Raw genomic sequence first — 20,066 nt, 5'->3', positions numbered from 1 at the left:
CTGGATATTGTGAGTGAAAGGAGATTGTTTATTCTAGCAGTTACTGGAATATTAATAACTGGAAAGTTGCAAGAAAGTCAAAGTAGTTTTATAATAAAAAAGTAACCACATTTTCCTAGATATATGAGTCTAAGTAATAATTTTGACCTGTTTTTGTCTGAATCGCCCCCGCCCTCCTGCCAGGAAGCAGTTTGATTGTGTGTGTGAGGGGCCAGGGAGGCTTTAGGGAGAGCAATGACAGAAAAAAGTAAAATCAGGAAGTCAGGTGTGTATGATTGAGCCAGTCACCCCTCTGAGTGGGAAATAATGCTGCTGTGATCTCCCATTAATGCCCATATCACCTTGATCAAGTGTTAAGTTCCTTAGACTTCCAGTTCTGCACAGGTGTGATGGCCCCTGGAGTGCTTGCAGGCATTCCTTCAGCATCATAGAAGATCCAGGACAGCAAATGACAAATATGAGGTAAACAGAGGTAAGGAGCTTCTAGTAACTGGTAGCTACAAAATGGCTGAAGTAAAAAGTGAACTAACAGGCTATAGTGTGGAGCATCCAGAATGTAGCCTCACTACACATAGAAATATCTCACCAGAGTTCCTGATGCAAAGTAAGTGCTTAATAAATGGGACCTATTTTTATCACCAGACACAGTTCCTGTGAATCACATACACTCTTAGAGCTCATTACATAAAATGGTGCCATGTATAACAACAAATAACATCCAAAGGGAGGATGAGGACTTTGGATGAACGAATAAATAAAAACAGATAGAAATTTCTAACTTCAATAAGCTCAAAGTCTTATAGAAAAAGAAACTTTTAAAGTAATTATAAAAGTTTCATTAGTATAATCATAAAAACTTTTGTGTTCATTGGTTTATACCTTTATGCTGTGCCTTGTTCTAAATATTGTCATTAGACAATGAAACTATATAAAAGCGGTACCAAGAAGGTGGGGAGAGATGAGATCAGGAAATATTTCCCAGGTGAAGAAATATCTCACAAGGATTTTGCTGTGGAGCCAACACATAATAAAACATGCCTTATAAAAAGGCAGTTCCCGGGGTGTCCTGCAGCATAACTATATGTAAGTAATTAGCAGGCAGGATAACATAGTGGTTACACATGTAGGTTTTGGAGCAGACTGCCTAGATCAGATCCCATCTAACTAGCCTTGTACCTTTTAGCAAGTTACTTAATCTCTCTGTGCCTTAATTTCTTCATTTAGAAAAAGTATATTAAGAATAGTAGCTCTCATGAGAATTAAATAGTTTAATTCTGATAAAACACTTGTAATAATGTCTAATGCACAAAAAATGTTGTATAAGCATTTGCTGTATTTTAATAAGTGTTTTATTATCCTAATATTTCTAGCTACAAAAGAAAGTATATATAAGTAAGGAAGAAATAATTTCATTTCGAATTTGAGAGCAAGACAAGATGATAGATAAAGACCGCAAAGGAGTCAGAAATGTAAACTTAACAGGCGTTAAAGACATTTTCAAACTATGGGTGAGTAAAAGAAAATGATTTGAAGGAAGACAAGAATTGGAGTTGCATTATACCAGAGGTTTGTGGTTCCTCTAATTAGTATATGACTATAAAAAATTGAAAAACTATGTTATACTAAATCACTTCTAGAAAAGAGTAAAAGTTAGCTATTCTTAGTAGGAAGGAATAAATATGTTAAAAAATGAAATAAAGCAAACAAAAATCTTATGAAAAAAATGAGTTGTATTCGATACCTTTCTACCAAAGGGCATAGACTATATTAGTGCATAACTAAATAACTGCATGTGCTATAATGAATTAACATCAACATTTCTGTGACTTTAACACATCACCACAGTAGAAATTTAGTTTGCTCGCGTGACTGTCCAATACGAGTGTTCCTTTTTTGGTGGAGGGAGGTAAGTGTGGGCTTTATTCCAAAGAGTCATACAGCCTGGGTCCAGGCTTTGCTTTGCCATTTCCACACACATGAATTTCAGATTTACCACATATGTTGCCAGCCACATGGTAGGGAAAGAGAGAGGGCAGGGAAGATATAACCTGTTTCTTCACCATCATGGCCCAGAAGTGATAGTCATTATTTCTATTCCTCTTTCATTGTTACATGGCCTTCCCTAAAGGCAAGCAGAGCTGGGAATTAGAGTGTCTGGATAAGCAGTCATTTCCCTATTGCAATCCAATTTTATAGAAGAAGGACCCTGAATTTTAGTGGACAGTTAGCTATAACTGCCATAGAAAGTATCCTCGCTGCAGACTGGATATGGAATATGATATCTTATGAAAACACGTGTCAGACCATTTTACTTACTTGGCTTAAGTTGAAAAGACGTTTCATCTGTTTTTCCAGATGAAGAATAGAACTTCATGAAGTCCCAATTGTAAGGAAACAGTCAACAAAACCAAAGACAACCAACAGAATGGGAGAAGATATTTGCAAATGACATATCAGATAAAGGGCTAGTATCCAAAATCTATAAAGAACTTACCAAACTCAACACCCAAAGAACAAATGATCCAATCAAGGAATGGGCAGAAGACATGAACAGACATTTTTCCAAAGAAGACATCCAAATGGCCAACAGACACATGAAAAAGTGCTCAACATCGCTCAGCATCAGGGAAATCCAAATCAAAACCTCAATGAGATACCACCTTACACCAGTCAGAATGGCTCAAATTAACGAGTCAGGAAATGACAGATGTTGGTGAGGATGCAGAGAAAGGGGAACCCTCCTACACTGTTGGTGGGAATGCAAGGTGGCACAGCCACTCTGGAAAACAGTATGGAGGTTCCTCAAAAAGTTGAAAATAGAGCTACCCTATGACCCAGCAATTGCACTACTGGGTATTTACCCCAAAGATACAAATGTAGTGATATGAAGGTGCACGTGCACCCCAATGTTTATAGCAGCAATGTCCACAATAGCCAAATTATGGAAAGAGCCAAGATGTCCATCGACAGATGAATGGATAAAGAAGATGTGGTATACACACACACACACACACACAGGAATATTATGCAGCCATCAAAAAACCCGAAATCTTGCCATTTGCAACGACGTGGATGAAACTAGAGGGTATTATGCTAAGTGAAATAAGTCAATCAGAGAAAGACATGTATCATATGATCTCACTGATATGAGTAATTTTTAATCTCAGAAAACAAACTGAAGGTTGCTGGAGTGGTGGGGGGTGGGAGGGATGGGGTGGCTGGGTGATAGATATTGGGGAGGGTATGTACTTTGGTGAGCTCTGTGAATTGTGTAAGACTGTTGAATCACAGACCTGTACCTCTGAAACAAATAATACATTATATATTAAAAAAAAAAAGAAGATAGTAGGAAGGGAAAAATGAAGCGGGGAAATCGGAGGAGACAAACCATGAGAGACTATGGACTCTGAGAAAGAAACTGAGGGTTCTAGAGGGGAGGTGGGTAGGGGGATGGGTTAACCTGGTGATGGGTATTAAAGACGGCACTTACTGAATGGAGCACTGGGTGTTATATGCAAACAATCAATCATGGAACTCTACATCAAAAACTAATGATGTAATGTATGGTGATTAACATAACATAATAAACTAAAATTTAAAAAAAGAATAGAACTTAAAATCAGAAAACATAACAAACAAACATAAATCAACCAAATGAACAGAAAACAACAACAAAGGAAGATACTGGAAAAAAATAGAAGATATGGAAGATCATATTTTACTTTTCTGAACATTAGTTTATAATAACAGTATGGGTCAAATCCTGAATAGGAGTCAAACTTACCATCTGAGTCTTGGGATGAAATATGTTTGGTAGTGATTTTGTGATATTTAAATCTAACTATTTAAAGTTTTTTAAGGCATAATTCATCTACCATGAAATTGACACATTGTAAATATACAGTTGGATTATTTTTAGTAAATCTGTACAATTATGGAACATCAACACAATCCATTTTTAGAACATTTCCAGCCCTGCAAAGAGCATGAAACCTCACTTACATCTCCAGCCTTAGGCCAACAGTGATCTGGTTTCTGTTTCTACAGTTTTACTTTTTCCAGAAATTTTATAAAAATCAAATTGTGCAATATATAGTCATTTGTACTTTACTTTTTGCTTTCAGCATAATGTTTTTGAGGTCTATTTATGTTGCTGCAAATATCAATAGCACTGTCCTTTTCAGTAAGTGATATTCCATTTAATGGATATAACACATTTTACTTATCTATGCACCTGTTATGGACATATGAAGTGTTTCATGTGTTGACTATTATAAAGAATGCTACTATGTACATTGACATACAAGCTTTTTGTGAACATGTTTTCATTCTTTGGGAGGACATGTAAAAGTGGAACTGCTGGATCATATAGTAAGCATATGTTTAAGATTTTAAGAAACTATCAAACTTTCAAAAAATGACTGTTGTATTTTATGATCTTACCACAAATATACAAGTGTCTCACTTTCCCATATCCTTGTCAGAACTTGGTATTGTCAATACTCATGTTCTAGAGTCTATAGTGATATCTCATTGTGGTTTTGATTTATATTCTCCCAATGAGGGGCACCTGGGTGGCTCAGTCGGTTAAACGTCTGCCTTCAGCTTAGGTCATGATCTCAGGGTCCTGGGATGGAGCCAGAGTCCAGCTCCCTGCTCAGTGGGGAGTCTGCTTGTCCCTCTCCCTCTTCCTCTGCCCCTCCCCCTACGATTGCTCACACTCTCTCAAATAAATAAATGAGATCTTTAAAAAAATAAACTCGCTCAATGAATAATTATATTGAGCATGTTTTCAAGTGCTTATTAGTAATTTATATATATTTTTTGGTGCAACATCTATGCAAATATTTTGCCATAATATCTATGAAATCTTTGCCTAGCCCAAAGTCACAAAAATTGTTTCATGTGTTTTCTTTTAGAAGTTTTATTTTAGTCTCATGTTTAGTTTAATAAACTAAATAAAATTTCTTTGAATATTAAATATTAAAATTATAAAATTCCTGAAATATTCCTGTAATGCTTTAAAGAAAATAAATATGTTTATTTAGAGGAAGAATCAATTTTATAAAGCTATTTTTCCCTAATTATGGATAGCTAGAGTCTAGTGCAAACAGAAATTTCATCAGCATTTTTCTAATGAACTTGACAAGCTAATGCTCAAATTTATAAGGAAGTACAACTATCTAAAAAATATACTTTAAGTGTGAGAGACTTGGCTTCCAAAATATCAAACTTTATTTTGAACAATATAATAATTAAAACAGTATAGTACTGGCTAGTAATAGAAAATAGAACAGTGAAATAAAATGGAAAATCCAGAGCCAGACCTCATGCATGTGGAAACAGCATCCAATGGAAATTTGTATTGCAGGTCAATGAAAGAGTGAGAGACTCTCCAATAAGTGATGTAAAACAACTGGTTATCCATATGTGGAAAATGAAATTGGATACCTACTTCTCATCACATGAAGTGACTCAAGGGAATTAAATAGTTTATGAAAAAGGCAGTACCTTAATCGTTTTGGAATAAAATATAGAATGTCATAACATTCTTAAGATAAACATGATTTTATAAAAGTCAAAGTTTAAACACATAAAAAAATGATACATTGAGCACCCTAATATTAAGCAATTTCTGTCATTGGGAAGACATCATGAGGAATATGAAAATGCCATCTACAAACAGGCCTGAGAAGATATTTGTACAATTACCAAACAATTAGTATTGAGAATATATAAAAAGATATATATATAGCAGTTATAAAATCAGGAGTAAAATACAATGAGAAAATGGGCAAAGAGTAGTAGATCCTAGAAAAATAAACACAAAATAAATCAGCATATGAGATATTCAACCACTTTAGGAATTACAAAAATTCAAATGAGGGCCACAGTGAATAGTTTTTAGCACTCAATTGATACAACTCCCCAATTTTAATAGCATTATGTATTATGAGGGCATAGAACTGTATGAACTTTTATACATCAATGGCCAGAATGTAAAAAAAAAAAAAATTATATATATATATATAAATTGTTACCAGCCTTATGGGAAAAAAATGTTTTATCTTATAAAATTAAACATTCACATAACCTCGAATTCATCATTTCCATGCCCAGGAATATAACCTAGTAAAATCTTTTCACATGTGTAAACAGATATAAGAAATTTCCCCTAATGTCATCTATCTTTTGAGGCAAATAAAGTCATCCCATCACTTCTACCATTTTCTGTAGAAGCAATTCACTAGGTCCAGCCTACACTCAAGTTAAGATGATTACCCATAGCATGGATATTAGGAGACAAGGATCCTTGGGTATGTAATTAAGATTATGGAGTTTGAAACAAGGATATCATGGACTATCTATCTATAGCTATCTATCTATCTATTTTATTTTAGAAGATGCCTACAATAATCTTCTAGAATCTATATGGTTTTATTTTTTTTTTAATTTTTTTTTTTTAAGATTTTATTTATTTGACAGAGAGAGACCAGCGAGAGAGGGAACACAAGCAGGGGGAGTGGGAGAGGGAGAAGCAGGCTCCCCGCAGAGCAGGGAGCCCGATGCGGGACTCGATCCCAGGACTCTGGGATCATGACCTGAGCTGAAGGCAGTCGCTTAATCAACTGAGCCACCCAGGCGCCCGTAGAATCTATATGGTTTTAAAATCTATAATTTATTGACCTTTAATTTTACGATTCATTGATAGTGACTTCTATAACAATTGATGAGAGTGAAGAGTCAAATTGCATTCTTTTCCCTGTGGATAACCAGTTTTCCGAAGCACCATTAATTAATAAGACCTTCCTTTGGTTACTTCTCTGCAATGACATTTTTATCATGAATCAAATGTTCACATGAGCTTGGATCCACTTCTGGATTATCTGTTTCATTAATCTATCTTTGTGACAATACTACATCGTTAACATCCTAATTAGTGCTGTTTTATAATTAGACTTCCAATTTTGTAGTTTACATTTTCTATTGTTGTTTCTCTTAAAGAATGTTGTGATCATTCTTAAAACCTCCCAATTCCTTTTATTATTTTTTAAAGATTTTGTTTTTATTTATTTATTTGACAAAGAGAGTGTGAGGAGGGGAAGGAGGAGAGGGAGAGGTACAGGCAGACTCCACGCTGAGCACAGAGTCCAACGCAGGGCAGATCTCTCCACTCTGAGATCATGACCTGAGCCGAAATCAAGAGTTGGACACTTAACCGACTGAGCCACCCAGTCACCCCAACACCTCCCAGTTCCTTTTAAATTTTAAAATCAGTTTTCTAATTTTCATTAAATGGGATTGTTTTATATCTTTAGATGATTCTGGAAGAATATTAATATCCTTACAATATTTAGGTTTTCAATTAATAAATATGGCATATATACTTGATTTATTTAGGTTTTCTTTAATTTCTTAGACTAATGTTTTATAGTTTTATAGGTGGAAATTGTACACATATTTTATTAGATTTACACCTAGAAATTGGATTAATTTTTGTGCTATTGTAAATTATTTTTGTGGTAAGCAGAATTCTAAAGATGTCATCTGCCAGAATCCTACCTCCTGGTTATTCAGTCAAACACTAATCTAGGTATTGTTGTGAAGGGACTTTGAAGATGTAATTAAGATTATGGAGCTTGAAAGAGGGAGATTATCATGGACTATCTATCTATAGCTATCTATCTATCTATCATCTATCTATCATCTATCTATCTATGTATCATCTATCTATCTATGTATCATCTATCTATCTATCATCTATCTATTATCTATCTATCTATCTATCTATCTATCTACCTATCTATCTATCTATCCAATCTAGAGAAATTTGTGGCAAAGAAATTTCTCTGGCAGAAGTCAGAGAGATGCGACAAAGGAAGCAGAGATGAGACATGGCAAGAAAGGAAGAGCAGAGATTTGAAACAAAAGAACTAGACCACCACCTGCTGGCTTTGAAGACAGAAGAAAGGGGCCATGAGACAAAGAATGTGGATGGCCTCTAGAACCCAATGGCCATCAAGAAAACAGAAACTTTAGTCCTATAATCTCAAGAAACTGAATTTGATCATTACACCAAATGAGCTTGGAAGTAGATTAATCCCCAGAGATGGCAGAGAGGAATGTAGACCTGTCAACAACTCAACTTTGATCTTATGAAACCCAGAGATTAGACCAGCTGAGCCCCTCTGGGCCCCATCTTTTGATCTACAGAATAAGTAATTGATTTTGTTTTAAGCTGCTAAATTTGTGATAATTCATTATGGCAGCAATAGACAACCAATATATTTTCTTTTACAGTTCTATTTTCTAATTGTTCCTGGTTCAGGTATTCAGTTGATTTTTGTATATTGACTTTGTATTTAGTGAACTTGTTAAACTCATTTATTAATTTATTTGGATTTTTTAGGTATATCATTATTATTTGCAAAAAATGGCAGTTTTATTTATTTTTCTAATTCAAAGTTCCTTTATTTTTAAAATTTTTACTTTATTGTTCGAAAACTTCCACTATACTATAGTATGGAAATGATGAAAAAGCATTTCTTATTTCTTTCTCAAATCTGGGTGAAAATTCTCAATATTTCATTGTTAAGATTAATACTTCATGTAAGATTTTTTTATTCTTTTTATCAGACTAAGAACATTTCTATTTACCTATGAATCCTTATACAAATTGATGCTGAATGTTATCAAATATATTTTCTGCATCTTTGAGACGACTATTTTGAGATTTTTCTTCTCGTTTTTGTCAGCATGGCCAATTATATTAATTAATTTAAAAATATTAAATCAGACTTACATCTTCAAATAACCAATTACTTATTATAATTTATTTATGTTGCTGGATTTTTAAAAAAGTGTGTTTCTATGATTATGAGTGATAATACCCTGTAAGTTTCTTTCTTGTAATATCTTTTTCAGGTTTCACTATCAAGTCCATGGTGGCTTCATAAAGCAAGTTGGAAAAGGTTCTTTGTTTCTAGTCTTTGAAATAGTTTATGTCAAATTGGTAGTATAATTTTCTTTGGTAGAATTTGGTTTGGTTTTATGATATCACCTAGGTCTATATTTTCTTTGTGTAATTTGTAAAACAACATTTTAAAACTATTGAATTTAAATGCATTAAATGTAAGTATTACTTGTAAATGCTGGAAGGTATGTAGTAATGTTTCCTTTATAATTTTTGATATTGATAATTCATATTCTTGTCATTTGTGTGTGTGTTTAATAAATCTTACCTGGTGTTTATGAATTTGTTTTGTTGTTGCTCCTTTATTGTATTTACTTTTTCTATTTTATTATTTTTGGCTCATATTTATTATCTTTTTTGTGTATATTTTGGGAGCTTAATATGTGACTCTTTTATTGGTTTCTTGTAGTAGGTTCTCAGATCATTAATATTTAGCTTTTTATTCTTCTCCAATATATACACTTAAGATTACAATGGCTCCTCTAAACATAGTTTAGTTGCATCCCAAAAGTTTCAAAATGCATTACTATTTTGTTACTGTTATCATTCAATTTCAAGTATTGTCTAAATTCCATAGTAATTTTTTTAAAGATTTTATTTATTTGAGAGAGAGAGAGAGAGAGAGCGTGCGCACAAGTGGGAGGAAGGGGCAGAGGGAGAGGAAGAAGCAGGCTCCCTCCTGAGCGGGGAGCCCAATGCCTGCTGGATCCCAGGACCCCGAGAACAGGACCTGAGCCAAAGGCAGACACTTAACTAACTGAGCCACCCGGAAGCCCCCCATAGTGATTTTTTTCTTTGACCTCTTGCTCATTTTAAAGTGTGTTCTGAATTTTCAGGCTTACTGGGGTTCTTTACCTTTTAGCCAATTTTTATTGTTGCTTCTGGAAATTGCAGTTACCATAATGAGAAAGCAGTCTCAAATGCCAAGCTCATGTCTTTTGTCCTCCCTCAACTTTTGAATCTGGTTCTGCAAATTCTTACTCTAATTCTCATAGGTTTTGGTAATTCTCTGATATTTTCCATTTGTTTAATTTAATTTTTATTATGATTGTTATGATTATTATTTTAATATCTTACCTAACAATAGTTAGCCATTGCAAGAAGTAGGTATTTTATTTTAGCCTTCACTTACTTGATTTAACTCAAGGACAGAATATCTAGATTAAACTGGCTCAGATTCCTACCTTTTCTTGACTGTATACTGATAAAGTTCTTCCTTTCTCTCCATGACTTCCTAGTTGGTTAGTTGAGGGAACTTTTCTCACCCTGCAGAACTGTTCTTTTCTAACTGTGCCTGGCAATTGGAAAAGGCCAAGATGAGTTAGAAGAAAAAATAATAAAACGCTCTACTTCTTCCAATAATTCTGCTTGGCATTTTGCACATGAATCAACTGTAATCTTGACAAATATGGTGACTTTGGTGAGCTCTGTGTTTTTGAGGAGTCACACATGACCTTGTCTACTGAATTCCTAAGAAACAGCTATTGTAAACAGTCAGAAAAGTTAAAATCATTGATTCAGGTACTTTCTATAGCTAATCTTCTGTTATAAGTCATCAGATTATAATGTTAATAATGTTAATTATTATTAATGTTAATGTCACCCTTTATTACACCCTTTATTATAGATTTTCAAATTGATGTATATATATGTGTGTGTATATATATATATATATATTTTTTTTTTTTTTTCCTTTTGGCTTATAACTTCATTTTTTCCAAAGTGACCACAATAACATTTAGGCATCTGAACTATGGCACATGCTAGAGTGCAATGCAAATATGCAACCATACATGGCTTCAGGGGCTCTTTTCAAGGCACATATGTGAATGATAAAAGCACAAAGGTAAACAAGGGGATATTAAACATCGATTTGAAGATGATGGCTGCATTTAGCTGAGGAAAAGGGAAATGATTGGGAAGAGACTCACAGTGGGTTTCAAACTACACAGTATTTTTTCTTGATGTGGTTTAGGGATATATAGGTATTCAATCCTTTGAGCTTATTTATTTTATAGACTCTTCTAATTATCAAAAAATATATTTTACACACACACACACTCATACACACACTTCCATAACAGTAGCAATCATCTGATAAAGATTAGGAAAATCTACTGTTATTTTTCATGACCCAGCTTTTTTTTTACATTGGCTAAATCGATGAATTAAATGGGAATGTAAGGGGAATCTACATTTCTGTATCTTTCCAGTTTGAGGTGATGGTGCTAATTTATGCTATTGCCCCAGAGATGTAGTTTTGCATTCAGTTTGCTATTTTGGAGGGAGGTTTATTCCTGATAGATTTTATTCCATAGGACAGAGAACCGTTGGGGATAATGTGTTAAGTCTTGAATATATCTATTCTAGTTATACATTCAGGAATTTGAGAAATTAATCCAGAATTATTTCAGGGACTCCATTAACACACTTTGGAAGATACCTGGAGAAATTTTTTCTTTACTTTTCGTTCCCACAAGACTTCACTTGAACTAGTTGTCCACATGGCTATCTAGGTCCAAGGGATTTATGTGAGCTCAAAAATGTTATCTAATAATTCCCCAGATGTCCAAGGGTATTTTTATTTATTTATAGTTATCTTTATAAATGGCCATGGGTACCTTTGGACATGCTTAGTAGGAATATTTGCAGTGCATAACTGTGATGGATCTTGTTTAGGAGCACCTAACTTTCTCTTTATTGATGAGGCTCTTGTCTCCAAACTTATTTAGGTTTGGGATTTTGGTAAATAGCTGTGATTCCTCTTATTGTGATTCAAGATATGCCTCAATTTAACAGTGATAGATTTTTTTTTTCAGATTTTTACTAAAATGGGCTTTAGTGTGCTGTCTGTCTTGGAATTCTAGGGATTGCATGACCAGTTGGTCACATTGAATGATGCAACTCTGATTAACACTCTGGTTCTGACCCCTGTTTTGATAGCCGTACCCATGTGGCCTGAGGCATTTCCAGCACCTTGCTTCTGCCATTCCAGATTCCATTATCACAATGAAGTCTAGAATCCCACTTCAGTAATAGCATTAGTCACTCTGACCTGTATAAGCTAGCTACAGAAGACAAAATCTACAGCTACTTTAAGGGCAATTGTAGCTCTTCCTAGCCAAGTGTTTCCCAATTTTTCAGTGTCCTTTATGCTCTTAGGGACATAATTAGAGAGTAGGTGAGTGTATTGCACATCATAAATCAATTTCAACATTCCCATCTCAAATGTCTTCTATTTCTTTCCTCTACATTATAATAAGGGATTTCTAACTGTTCAATTTCATTCTGTGGATGCCACCATTGTCTTGTACCTAGGCCAATCAGCTTTCAGAGCTAAAGTTAGAGCCCTTTCCAGGTACTCAGTTTAATAATAAATCAAGAGTCTCATAAAATCATTCATACTGAGAAATCCAATTTGATCTAGAATTATGTTTCTCTATACTTAATCTGGCATTTCCAGAATTCATACAAACATATTCCCAGGATTTTTGCCAATAGAAATGATCAAGTTATTGAAAGTTTTGCTTATTTTATAGCAGGTAAAGTCAATATAGTGTTGTCAATGAGGCAGGATATTTCATCAAATAAAAGATGAGAGATTGATTCTATGGGCAAGTGGAGTTTATGTATTTGGAATGCTCAGAACCATCTAAATTCCTTCAAATTAACTCATTCCAATTCTCAGGCTTCTACTGCACCCAAATGAAAGTCCTAACTCTTAAATAGCAAATTCAACCTATGTTCTAATCTAGGAGCTCACAGGATTAGATCCGATGTGTCTGATTTTCAACTATGTTAGCTCTGCAAAAGAAGGAAGAGATTATTTAGGAAAGTGATATAAAACAGTAACAGAAAATTATATCTTAAATGCAAGTTAACTACACCAGTATTTGCCATTTTCTTTAGAACTCTGAAACATATCATATTTGGTTTAGTTAAGATACATTTGTCTGCTTTTCATGGCCTAACATGTTTACCAACTCAGGTAACTTTGTTATTGAATTAAGAAACCAACTTGTAGAATGGACCAGCTTTCAAATAGATAACCTCAATCACCAAAGTTGGACAAAGAGAGAGAGAGAGAGATTTTTCAAAGCTATCCCCAAACAAGTAAAAATGGATAGCTTACCTAAAATTAGATCAGTGTGCTGGATATTTAGGTAGGAATAGTCTTGAGAAAAGGCTATCAGTCAAAAAACTGATGACATAAACAATATCGAAATAAAAAGCTGATGAGGCACACTCTGTTGAAATAAACATTCATTTCACCGCAACATGCCTTATTAGCCATTTATTTCAATACTATAGATGTATGCAGTATAAATAATAAGGTTTATAATAGGTTGTTATTAACCAAACTTATAAAATTTTATTTTTCACTTGAGACTTTGATCGTAGGGAATTAGGGAAACAGTGGAATAAGAGATACAAAACTAGGGAGAGAGACTGAGCATTTCAGGTACCAGGACCCTCTGTAATTCCTCACTTTCATCCTTACTGTCCATAGACTCTGTGTCCACTTCTTCATAATCCATCTCCAGGGCAGCCAGGTCCTCTCAGACCTCAAAGAACTCCCCTTCTTCCATGCCTTCACCCACATACCAGTGCACAAATGGTTGGGATACATAAATTATATAGATATGCATGATAGGTCTTATGAATAAGTAAATATATGTATGTGCCATGGGAGCTAGGAATTTGTGATATGAAACACTTATTTCTTAACTCTGAATCAAGAAATATACTATCACCTAGAATAAAGAGATTATTTATAATTAAATCTAAATAGTTTATTCATCACTGGCTCTGGTGATACAGACCACACTTTATCCTTGGAGCTATCGTCCTCCAAAAGCATCATATTCAGTAGGTAATTGGAATGTGGACAAAATACTCACACCAGCACCACAAGATTCTTTGCTTATTCTCAGCAACAACAGCAATAAACACTTTACCCATGACCTTTTTTTAAGGAATGGGAGAAGATATTTGCGAATGACATATCTGTTTAAAGAGTGAGTATCCAAAATCTATGAAGAACTTATTGGGGTGCCTGGGTGTACAGTTGGCTAAGTGTCTGACTTTTGGTTTTGGTTCAGGTCCTGATCTCAGGGTCATGGAATCAAGCCCTGCATTAGGCTCTGTGTTAAGATTCTCCCTCTGCCCCTTCCCACCCCCAGGCATTCTCTCTCTCTCTAAAATAAATAAATAAATCTTAAAAAAAAGAGCTTATCAAACTCAATACCCAAAAAACAAATAATCCCATTAAAAATGGGCAGAAGACCTGAATAGACATTTTTCCAAAGAAAACATACAGATGGCTAACAGACACATAAAAAGTTGTTCAACATCACTCGTCATCAGGGAAATACGAATCAGAACTACAATGAGATATCAGCTCACACCAGTCAGAATGGCTAAAATTAACAACACAGGAAAAAAATAGGTGTTAGTGGGAATGCAAGCTGGTGCAGTCACTCTAGAAAATGGTATGGAGGTTCTTCAAAAAGTTAAAAAACGGGGCACTGGGGTGGCTCAATTGGTTAAATGTCTGACTCTTGATCTCGGCTCAGGTCTTGATCTCAGGGTGGTGAGTTCAGGCCCTACACTGGGCTACACACTGGGCATGAGCCTGCTTAAATTAAAAAAAAAAAAAAAGTTAAAAGTAGAACTACCTTAAAATCCAGCCTTTGCATTTTAAGATATTTACCTAAAGGATACAAAAATACTGATTTGAAGGGACACATGCACCCCAATGTTTATAGGAGCATTATCAACAATAGCCAAATTATGGAAAGAGCTCAAATGTCCATTAACTGATGAATGGATAAAGAAGATGTAGATGTACACACATACACACACACACAATGATATACTACTCAGCCATCAAACATAATGAAATTTTGCCATTTGCAATGACATGGATGGAGCTAGAGAGTTTTAAGCTAAGTGAAATAAGTCAGAGAAAAACAATTCCACTCATATGTGGAATTTAAGAAACTAACCAGGTGAACATAGAGGGGGGAAAAAAGAGAGAAAGGCAAACCAGAAAACAGACTCTTTACTATAGAGATCAAAATGAGGGTTACTAAAGAGGAGGTGGGCGAGGGGATGGGTTAAATGGATGATGGGTATTAAGGAGGGCACTTGTTATAATGAGCATTGGATATTGTATATAAGTGATGAATCACTAAATTCTACACCTGAAACTAACATTACACTTTATGTTAACTAACTGGAATTTAAATAAAAACTTGAAAACAAATGAAGTCCTTATGGTTTGTGGTCAAATACCTTTACTCTTTTCAGACTTTGAGACATTAATGATGGTGGAATAAACTATCAACCCAGATCCAAGTCCTGGATCTCCAATTTGTTGACACAAAAGAAAAAAATCCATTTAACTTTGCTGGGTCCCAATTTCCTCATATACAAAATGAATGGGATTAACCAGATATTTCTCAGGTTGGTGCTAAAGCTAATGTTCTATAATTTTATAGATTGATTTAAAAAATACATGCTCTCACAAATTTGCCTTAAATGTAATTGTTGTGTTTCATAAAAAGCCTAAAAAGAACTAGAACAAATCTTTTTCTCCATATATATTTACATTATTTTTTTCATTTGGTTCCTAAGGTAGTTTTATTTTGAACTTTTTGAGGAACCTCCATTGTGTTTTCCACAGTGCACCATTTAAGATTCCCACCAACAGTGTAAGAGGGTTCCCCTTTTTCTACATCCTCACCAACATTTGTTGTTTCCTGTGTTGTTAATTTTAGCCATTCTGACAGGTCTGTGGTGGTATCTCCTCGTGGTTTTGATTTGCATTTCTCCGATGATGAGTGATGTTGAGCATTTTTTTCATGTATCTGTTGGTTATCTGGATGTCTTCTTTGGAAAAATGTGTATTCATGTCTTCTGCCCATTTCTTAACTGGATTTTTTTGGGGGCTGTTGAATGTGATAAGTTCTTTATAGATTTTGGAAACTAACCCTTTATCAGATATGTCATTTGCAAATATCTTTTCCCATTTCGTAGGCTGCCTTTTAGTTTTATTAATTGTTTCCTTTGCTGTGCAGAAAATTTTTATCTTTATGAAGTCCCAATAGTTCATTTTTTAAATTTTATTCCCCCTGCCTCCAGAGATGTGTCTAGTAAGAAGTTGCAATGGCCAAGGTGAAAGTAGTTACTGCTTGTGTTCTCCCCTAGGGTTTTGATGGATTCCTGCCTCACATTTAAGTCTTTCATCCATTTTGAATTTACTTTTGTAAAGTGGTCCAGTTTCATTCTGCTTGTTGCTGTCCAGTTTTCCCAGCATCATTTGTTGAAGAGACTGTCTTTTTTCCATTGGATATTCTTTCCTGCTTTGTCAAAGGTTAGTTGGTCATATAGTTGTGGGTCCATCCTGGGTTTTCTATTCTGTTCCACTGATCTATGTGTCTGTTTTTGTGCCAGTACCATACTGTCTTGATGACTACAGCTTTGTAATACAACTTGAAGTTTGGAATTGTAATGCCTCCGGGTTTGCTTTTCTTTTTCAAGATTGCTTTGGCTATTTGGGATCTTTTGTGGTTCCATACAAATTTTAGGATTGTTTGTTCTAGTTCTGTGAAAAATGCTGTTGGCATTTTGATTGGGATTGTCATCTGCAAATAATGAAAGTTTGACTTCTTCCTTGTTGATTTGGGTGCTTTTTATTTCTTTTTGTTGTCTGATTGCTGAGGCTAGGACTTCCAGTACTATGTTAAATGACAATGGTGAGAGTGGACATCCCTGTCTTGTTCTTGACCATAGAGGGAAAGCTCTCAGGTTTTCCCCATTGAAGATGATATTTGCTGTGGGTCTTTCATATATGGGCTTTATGATGTTGAGGTATGGTCTCTCTATCCCTACTTTGTTGAAGGTTTTTGTCAAGAATGGATGCTCTATCTTGTCAAATGCTTTTTTTTTTTTTTTTTTGCATCTTTTGAGAGGATCATATGGTTCTTAACTTTCTTTTATTAATGTGGTGTATCATGTTGATTGATTTGAGAATATCGAACCACCCTTGAATAAATCCTACCTGATCATGGTGAATAATTCTTTTACTGTACTCTTGGATTCAATTTACTAGTTTTTTGTTTTTTTTGGGTTTTTTTTTTTTTTAAAGATTTTATTTATTTATTTGAGACAAAGAGCACATGAGAGGGGGGAGGGTCAGAGGCAGAAGCAGGCTCCCTGCCGAGCAGGGAGCCTGATGCGGGACTCGATCCAGGGACTCCAGGATCATGACCTGAGCCGAAGGCAGTCGCTTAACCAACTGAGCCACCCAGGTGCCCTGTTTTTGGTTTTTTTTTTTTGAGAATTTTTGCATCCATGTTCATCAGCGATATTAGCCTATAATTCTCTTTTTTAGTGGGGTCTTTTTCTGGTTTTGGAATCAAAGTAAAGCTGGTCTTGTAGATTGAGTTTGGAAGTTTTCCTTCCATTTCTATTTTTTTTTTTTTTTTTTGAACAGTTTGAGAATAGGTATTAACTTTTCTTTAAATGTTTAGTAGAATTCCCCTGGGAAGCCATCTGGCCCTGGACTTTTGTTTGTTGGGAGATTTTTGATTACTGATTCAATTACCTTGCTCGTTATAGGTCTGTTTAAATTTTCTATTTCTTCCTGGTTCACTTTTGGTAGTTTGTATGTTTCTAGGAATTTATCTATTTCTTCCAGATTGCCCAATTTGTTGGCATATAATTTTAAATACAATTGTTTGTATTTCTGTGGTATTGGTTGTGATCTCTCATCTTTCATTTGTGATTTTATTTTTTTGGACCCTTTCTCTTTTCTTTTTGCTAAGTCTGTCTGGGGGTTTATTAATTTTATTAATTCTTTCAAAGAACCAGTTTCGTTGATATGTTCTACTGTTTTTTGTTTGTTTGTTTCTATACCATTTATTTCTTTTTTAAAAAAATTAATTATTTGAGAGAGAGAGCAAGAACAAGTGAGGGGAGAGGCAGGGGGAGAGGGAGAGGAAGAAGTAGACTCCCCTCTGAGCAGGGAGCCCAACACAGAGCTCCATCCCAGGACCCTGAGATCATGACCTGAGCCGAAGTCAGACATTTAACCGACTGAGCCACCCAGGTGTCCCTTCTTCTGCTGGCTCCAGGCTTTATTTGTTGTTCCTTTTCTAGCTCCATTAGGCATAAGTTTAAGTTGTGTATTTGAGATTTTTCTTACCTCTTGAGGTAGGCCTGTATGGCTGTATACTTTCCTCTTAAAACCACCTTTGCTGCATCCCAAAAGTTCTGGGCTGTCATATTTTAATTTTCATTTGCTTCTATATATATTTTTTAATTTTTTCATTAATTTCCTTGTTGACCCATTCATTCTTTAGTAGGATGTTCTTTAACATCCATGTTTTGGTGATCTTTCCAAATTTTTTTCTTGTGATTAACTTTAAGTTTCATAGTGTTGTGGTCTGAAAATATGCATGGTATAATCTCAATCATTTTGTTGTACCTGTTGAGGCATGATTTGTAACCCAGTATTTGATCTATTCTGGAGAATGTTCAATGTGCACTTGAAAAGAATGTGTATTCTGCTACTTTAGGATGAAATGTTTTTTGTTTTATTGTTTTTTTTTAAGATTTTTTATTTATTTATTTGATACAGAGAGACACAGTGAGAGAGGGAACCACAAGCAGGGAAAGTGGGAGAGGGAGAAGCAGGCTTCCCGCTGAGTGAGGAGCCCAATGCAGGGCTCGATCCCAGGAACCCGGGATCATGACCTGAGCCGAAGGCAGACGCTTAACGACTGAGCCACCCAGGCGCCCCAGGATGAAATGTTTTGAATATATCTGTTAAATCCATCTGGTCCAGTATGTCATTCAAAGCCATTGTTTCCTAGTCAATTTTCTGCTTAGATGATCTTTCCATTGTTGTAAGTGGTGTTTTAAAGTCCACTACTATTATTTTATTATTATCAATGAGTTTCTTTATGTTAGCTATTAATTGACTTATATATTTGGGTGCTCCCAAGTTGGGGGCATAAATATTTGCAATTGTTAGATCTTCTAGTTGGATAGACCCCTTTATTATGATATAATGCCCTTCTTCATCTCTTGTTACAGTCTTTGTTTTAAAATCTAGTTTGTCTGATGTAAGTATGACTACTCCAGCTTTCTTTTGACATCCATTAGCATGATAGATCGTTCTCCATCCCCTCACTTTCAAACTGGAGATGTCTTTAGGTCTAAGATGAGTCTCTTGTAAGCGTATATATACATTAGAATGAATATGTTCCACTTAAAAAATCTGAAACATTAAAGTTTTAAAACTGCATATGCTTAAGAAACTTTAGACAGTTGAAAGTTTCTCTAAGCAGCACATAATTCTTGCAATATAAAGTAGAAAATATCATAAATTTGACTCAGAACTGCAGGATTGGACAACTATAAGGGGCACTATTCATTATTGACATAAAACAAGTTTCAGATTTTTAAAAATTAAAAAAATGTTTAAAATGCATATTAGTGTGATTGAAAGAAACAAGGCACTCTAATATGCAGAACATTAATCCTTGAGGGAGATAATTTGTTTAAAAAATTATTTCAAAATTTAAATAAACATGCCCTTTGAATATTTTCACTTCTAGGATTTTATTTACTAGGTATACATGCACACATACACAAAACTGTCAAGGCAAATCAACCAAAACAATAAAGGAGAAGAAAGAAATAAAACAGAAAGAAATAAAAGAATTGAGGAAAACTAAAAATCTAGCAGTAGGTGTTTGCTTACATCAACCAAGCTGTTTATATAAATGCACTATTATGGGGGGGGGCGGAGCAAGAAGGCAGAGGAGTAGGTGACTGGATTTCGTCTGGTCCCAGGAATTCAGCTGGATAGGGATCAAACCATTCTGAACACCTACGAACTCAACAGGAGATCGAAGAAAAGAATAGCAACAACTCTCTGAACAGAAAAGCAACCACTTTCTGAAAGGTAGGACGTGCAGAGAAGTGAATCTGAGGTGATATTTGGGAAGATAGACGGCGGGGGAGGGGGCCTCCATCAGCCACTACCGGCAAGTGATAGAGCAGCGGAGCACAAAATCGG

The sequence above is a fragment of the Mirounga angustirostris genome, unplaced genomic scaffold (genome assembly GCF_029215605.1).
Source record: "Mirounga angustirostris isolate CCGP_5_RB_7025 unplaced genomic scaffold, mMirAng1.0.hap1 SCAF_4, whole genome shotgun sequence".
NCBI lineage: Eukaryota > Metazoa > Chordata > Mammalia > Carnivora > Phocidae > Mirounga > Mirounga angustirostris.
Note: the sequence above shows the minus strand (reverse complement) of the source record.